This window comes from Vigna umbellata, chromosome 4, assembly GCF_029865625.1.
Source record: "Vigna umbellata cultivar VRB3 chromosome 4, Vumbellata_1.0, whole genome shotgun sequence".
Classification (NCBI taxonomy): domain Eukaryota; kingdom Viridiplantae; phylum Streptophyta; class Magnoliopsida; order Fabales; family Fabaceae; genus Vigna; species Vigna umbellata.
In genome coordinates, this window is record NC_142168.1 from 57,472,220 (window position 1) to 57,479,019 (window position 6,800).

At 39.6% G+C, this 6,800-nt stretch overlaps 1 long non-coding RNA gene across 1 annotated transcript; it reads left to right on the forward strand.

Moving 5' to 3' along the window:
- Nucleotides 1–5,893: 5,893 nt before the first annotated feature.
- LOC148200657 (uncharacterized) lies at nt 5,894–6,415 on the forward strand. Its single transcript, XR_015785818.1, has 2 exons — nt 5,894–6,131; nt 6,211–6,415. It is a non-coding gene; the product is annotated as an uncharacterized LOC148200657 (long non-coding RNA).
- Nucleotides 6,416–6,800: the final 385 nt, after the last annotated feature.

The following is a 6,800-nucleotide window of genomic DNA, read 5'->3' on the forward strand; positions in this document are numbered from 1 at the left end:
TATTTAGGAAGACTTGAGAGCAATGAGTGCTAGGCTGATGCGGACGATCGCACGAGCACTCATACCCTCGTTTAATATTACGTAAATAAGAGAGAAAAGTATTGAACACTAGGACGATGCGAACGATCACACGAGTGTTCAACCTTTAAACGTATTTTTGAAATTTTATTTAAGAAAAGAAGAAAAAGGTTTTTAGCACAAGGACGACGCGAGCGGTCACACGTGTGCTTAAACCTTTAAAACATATTTTTGTAAATTTATTTAAGGAAGGAAGAAAAGGTTTTTAGCACAAGGACGACGCGAGCGGTCACACGTGTGCTTAAACCTTTAAAACATATTTTTGTAAATTTATTTAAGGAAGAAGAAGAAGTTTTTAGCACAAGGACGACGCGAGCGGTCACACGTGTGCTTAAACCTTTAAAACATATTTTTGAAATTTCTTTTTAAGAAAAGGAAAAGGTTTTTAGCACAAGGACGACGCGAGCGGTCACACGTGCGCTTAAACCTTTAAAACGTATTTTTGTAATTTTTATTATTTTATTTAAGGAAGAAGAAGAGGTTTTTAGCACAAGGACGACGCGAGCGGTCACACGTGTGCTTAAACCTTTAAAATATATTTTTGTATATTTATTTAAGAAAAGAAGAAAAGGTTTTTAGCACAAGGACGACGCGAGCGGTCACACGTGTGCTTAAACCTTTAAAACGTATTTTTGAAATTTTATTTAAGAAAAGAAGAAAAGGTTTTTTAGCACAAGGACGACGCGAGCGGTCACACGTGCGCTTAAACCTTTAAAACGTATTTTTTGTTATTATTATTATTTATTATTATTTTTTATTATCGTCTTTTTCGTGTTTAAAGTGCAGCAAATAAAATAAAAATAAAAGACCAGATCTAGGAGTGGGGTTATCATACAAGGGGTTACATACAGTAAAAACTAATAACCAAACAAATACTAAAAATAAAGAAACAAAAGCATAAAAATAAAGCAAGAGAACAACCCAACAAAAATAGAGGTGCAGAGATAAAAACCAGAGGTGTAACCCAACCAGCTTCAGTCCAAGTCCAATATGGGTGCAGCAATGAGGTTTGGAGGTGTTAGAAACGAAATGGGCCCAATGCCCAAACTCCTTTTTGTTTGCAGAAACACAGTGGGGGGCGTGAATAGGAATTGAACGTCACCGGAAAGAGGAGCTACCCACCAGCCAGGTCCAATTCACCCTTTTTTGTCTTTGTACCCGTCACGGGTGTAAAGATGAAAAATAGAGGTGTATTCCGAACTAGCGTGCTCGAGCCCAATTCCCTTCTTTAATTTTATTGGCAGAAACAGAATTGGCTTAAGCCCAAATGGAAGGGGGTGTGGATGAGAAATATGTGTGTGTAAAGTAGAAAAGGTTGTTTGTTTGTTTTTTTTATTTTGCCCCTTTTTTTTTTTTAAGAAAAGAAACCGGCCCAGCAAATAGGACCAAGGGTTTGCTTTCTTTCAGGAATTCTCTACTCCATTTGATGAAACCCGAACCTGATGCACACCCACGCCGCAGCCTCTGCCGATTTCAATGTCGATTGCCGCCGGCGACCTCCGTCAAACGCCGCCTGGGCGAGCTCAGCCGTCTCGAACCAGGACACCACCGGCGCCACAGACCCTGCCGGTTGCCGCCTCCAAACCGGACCAGCCACCGCGACGAACCCCTCTTCCAGTCTGGACGTCGGCGGCAACCCCAAACACCACCGGAACCGTCTCCAACCGCAGCGCCATTGTCTCTCTCTCGTCTCTCTTCGAAAACGGCAACCCAGGGAGGGGTTCGCCTCCGTCGCACATGCACACAAGCCGCCGCCTCCGATACGACAACGTCGCGTCCCGCGGCTGGACAAAGACATCGCCGGCGACAATGCCAATGTTGGAAGCGCCGTCATTGTCGTTGACTGAGGTTTCGTTCGCGCCTTTGTCGTCGCTCTTCTCTTGTACAATGCGAGACCAAACCCTTGGCTGGGTTCATCTCTTTACAGCATCGCCGCCATTGGAGCCTTGCCACTCACACCACCACTGGGCTTGGAACCAAAGATAATCACTAACAATTTGTTGAAATTATTATTTCAGTTTACTCTTTCAATCTTGGTTTTCTGATTGGGTGAAGAAGGTAGGGGAAATGATGAAGGTGAAGTGTGCAAAGAAAATAATGAGTATTGTGTTGTTCTGTTCGAGTTGCAGGTGATGATAGGATGTCATTGGGTGATGAAAATGGAAGAAGAAGGTAAGGTGTTTAGGAAGAATTGTGGTTGTTTTGATTGGGTGTGGGGTGAAAAACGATGGTGACCAGAAATGTGGTGGAGGCAGAGGTCTTTGTTCCCAGGTGAATGATGGCTGGTCTTGGGGGTAATGGAGTTGGGAGTGAAAAAAAAAAAAAGTGGTTGGGGTGGTTACGGGTGTGTAGAGCAGAGGGGTGGTTACGGGAGCCAAAAAGGAAAAAAAAAAAAAACCATAATAATATAAAATGAAATGATATATATAGTAAAATAAAATTAAGAAGATAAAATGAAGTAAAATAACTTAATAATAGTAAAATAAAATAAAATAACCAAGAAAGATAAAAAGGATAAAATAATAAAATATAATAAAGTGAATTAAAGAAATAAAATAACATAAAAAATAAAATAAAAAAAAATAAAAAAAAAGGAAAATAGAAATAAGGCAGAATAAAAAGAGAGTCGTTATTTAGTCAATCCGGACGAAATTGGGTGTTGACAGTGCGTGACCATCTATTCATGTACGGCATAATGAGGACTTATACCGTTTGGACTTGGCATGGAGAACTACTGGAGCAGCCTACCACGTCACGAGGAACGGATTATGTGGAAGAATGGATGAGTGACCATTTAGAGGACATGATACGTGATGTCGGTGAAGATAGTTTTGGAAGGGCTAATTTGTATGATTCTCTTATTAATGATTCTCTTATTAATGATTCTCTTATTAATGATTCAGAGCAATCGTTGTTCCCAGGATGCTCGAACTTTACACGTCTGTCTTCAACTTTAAAGTTGTTTAGTTTAAAAGCAAGGAATGGATGGACCGATAAAAGTTTCACCGAGTTGTTGGAGTTGTTGAAGGAGATGCTTCCAGAAAATAATACTCTACCTATTCGTAATTACGAGGCCAAAAAAATTTTATGTCCAATGGGTCTTGAATATCAAAAGATACATGCTTGTCCTAATGATTGTGTTTTGTACACAAAGGAGTTTGCTTCGTTAAAGTATTGTCCAACATGTGGTTTATCCCGTTTTAAAAAGAAATCTGACAGAGTCACTGGTGATGAAGGTAATGATGGTGCACCTGCTAAGGTGATGTGGTATTTGCCTATAATACCTAGGTTCAAACGTATGTTCTCTGTTAAAGAAGATGCAAAGAACCTTAAATGGCACTCTGACGAAAGAAAGTGCGATAATCTTCTTCGACACCCTGCTGATTCTCCACAATGGAAAAAGATTGATGACAAATTCCCTGAATTTGGTGCAGATCCAAGAAACTTAAGGCTTGCACTTGCAACTGATGGTATGAATCCTTATGGAAACTTAAGTAGCAAACACAGTTCGTGGCCAGTTATGTTGATGATTTACAATCTTTCTCCTTCGTTGTGCATGAAGAGAAAATATGTGATGTTGTCCATGATGATATCGGGTCCTAGACAACCTGGAAATGACATTGATGTTTACTTAGCACCTTTAATTGATGATTTGAAATTGTTGTGGGAAGAAGGCATCGACGTGTTTGACTCACATGTTCAGGAACAGTTTCGTTTGCGTGCAATGTTGTTTTGCACTATAAATGATTTCCCAGCATATGGAAACTTGAGCGGTTATAGTGTTAAAGGTCATTTTGCATGTCCCATATGTGAAGAAAACACTAGTTACCTTCAGTTGAAGCATGGTCAGAAGACAGTATATACAAGACATCGAAAATTTCTTCCTCGTAATCATCCTTATCGTAGATTGAAAAAAGCATTTAATGGAAGTGCTGAGGATGAGGTTGTGTGCAGACCCCGGAATGGTGAAGAGGTGTACAACGAAGTGAAAAACATTGACATTGTGTTTGGAAAACATCATAAAAGTACCTCTGCAAAGAACATTGGAAGAAACGATCGATATTTTTTAAGCTTCCATATTGGTGTGAACTTGATGTTAGACATTGTATTGATGTGATGCACGTTGAAAAAAATGTTTGTGACAGTGTTATCGGAACTTTATTAAACGTCAAAGGGAAGAGCAAAGACGGAATAAAAGCAAGACAAGATTTGGCTGACATGGGAATCCGATCTGAGTTACATCCACAGATAATAGGAAGACGCACCTATCTGCCCCCAGCCTGTCACACACTTTCCAAAAAAGAAAAACAAAGTTTTTGTAACTGTTTAAGAAGTGTGAAGGTTCCGCAAGGTTATTCTTCAAATATTAGTAACCTTGTGTCTATGCAAGACTTAAAGCTAGTTGGTTTAAAGTCTCACGATTGTCATGTATTGATGCAACAGTTGTTACCAGTTGTTATTCGAGGTATATTACCTCCTTCTGTTAGGGGTATTCTGACACGTCTGAGTTTTTTCTTTAATGCCATTTGCAAGAAAGTTGTTGACCCTCGAGGTTTAGATGAATTGGAAAATGAGGGAATAAGACTACTATGTCAATTGGAGATGTATTTTCCACCTTCCTTTTTTGACATCATGGTACATTTGATTGTTCATCTAGTCAGAGAAATTCGAATATGTGGGCCGGTCTTCTTAAGGTGGATGTACCCAGTTGAAAGATACATGAAGATCTTAAAGGGATATGTCAAGAATCAGTATAGACCAGAAGCTTCAATCATAGAGCGATACGTTGCAGAAGAAGCCATTGAATTTTGTTCAAGTTATATGCCATCTTGTGAACCCGTCGGTCTTCCCAAGAGCAAAAATGAAGGAAAATGTGAAGGTAAGGGTGTTCGAGGTGTGAGAATTCAAAGTGTTAGCAGAAAAGAAATTGACCAAGCTCATTTGTACGTCTTAAACAACACTGTTGATGTGATTCCTTACATTTCTGACCACGTTAATGAAATAAAGGCAGCAAACCCAAAAATGAGTGAAAAATGGCATCTTAATGAACATGTGAAAACCTTCTTGGGATGGTTTAAGAAAAAGATGTATGCGACTCCACATGTTTCTGAAACTTTATTGAGGTTATCTCGTGGGCCGAACACAGAGGTCATTACATATGGTGGGTACTATATAAACAATATTTCGTTTCAGACAAAGGTAGAAGATGACAAAAGCAGAGTTCAAAATAGTGGCGTCACACTACAAGCTGAGGCTGTGCACTTTGCTAGTTCTAAAGACAAAAATCCAATCACAGCATCCATCAGTTATTTTGGAATAATACAAGAAATATGGGAAGTTGATTACGTACTTTTAGAGTACCAGTTTTCAAGTGTAAATGGGTTGATATAAATTCTGGTGTCATGATGGATGACCTTGGTTTCACATTGGTAGACTTGAACAAGATGAATTACACTGATGAACCATTTATCATGGCTAGTCAAGCAAGACAAATATTCTACGTAAGTGATCCATCGAATAACAAATGGTCAGTGGTTTTAGAAGGTAGAAACATGCATGGACATGATGATGACGATTCTCTTGATATACTTGAGACAACATCTGTTGCATGTAGACCCACTGAAGACCCAGTTGATGACGTTGCCGATGTAATGCAGGCAATTCGTAGTGATCACAACGAAGGCATTTGGGAAAAAACAATTAATTAATAGGTTAATATTTTCACTTTTATTGACTTTATATGTATGTTCATCATAATTGAATTATTACTAACGTTGTATAATTTTTCAGGTATGTCGGCCTCAGACTCAGGATCGGGAAAGAGCAGACGTGGACGAGGCGTCACCCGAGTGGCAGATGTGACATCCGGACGCGTGGATGGTCAGAGGAGGCATGTTGACATTGACCCCAGATCAGGTCATCCATCAGGGCCAAATGCTGATAGGTTTAGGAGTTATCTGGGCAAGTTAGCAAAAAGTCATGTCTCTATCCTTCATGCATGTTGGGATGACGTCCCAGAGGTCGACAAGAACCTCTTATGGCAAGATGTTCAGGTATGTTTAGACTTCATGCAATTTGTGATATACTTATCTGTTATGTTTTCTTTTGGTAACAAGTTTTTGTTTTAAACAGCAACATTTTGATATTCCAAACACAATGCAAATCAGAAAGAAAGTGTTATCGCATATAGCGATAAGATGGAGGGATTTCAAGACAAGGCTGACACGACTATATGTCTTTGGAGATAGACAACATGAAAATCCATCTCAGCATTATACCTTCACAGAGGAGGATTGGATGCAGTTTCGTGCATCTAGAGAGTCTGAGGAATGGAAGGTATGTTTCTTAAGATCGTCTTTCATTGAGTTTTTATGATTTTACACTTACTTATATACATGGTTTCACAGGATAAAAGGTTAGCCGCCCAAGAAAGACAAAGGTTAAACGACGCACCCCACTTGTTATCACGAGGTGGATATGCAAAACTGGAGAAGAAACTGAGAAAGTCTAGAGCCGATGCCTTGGGACTTGAGTCGCCGGACCTAGCACCTGCACCTGCTAGGTACGAGCTGTGGAAGGCTGCTCGGACTAAATCTGATGGGAACATGACATCTTCCTCAGCTGCCTTGATCTCACAGAGAATTGTAAGTTCAAATTATAAGCAGTTATTTGATTGTGTATCTATCACAGCATGTCTTCTAAGTAACTTGGTTTTTTTATGT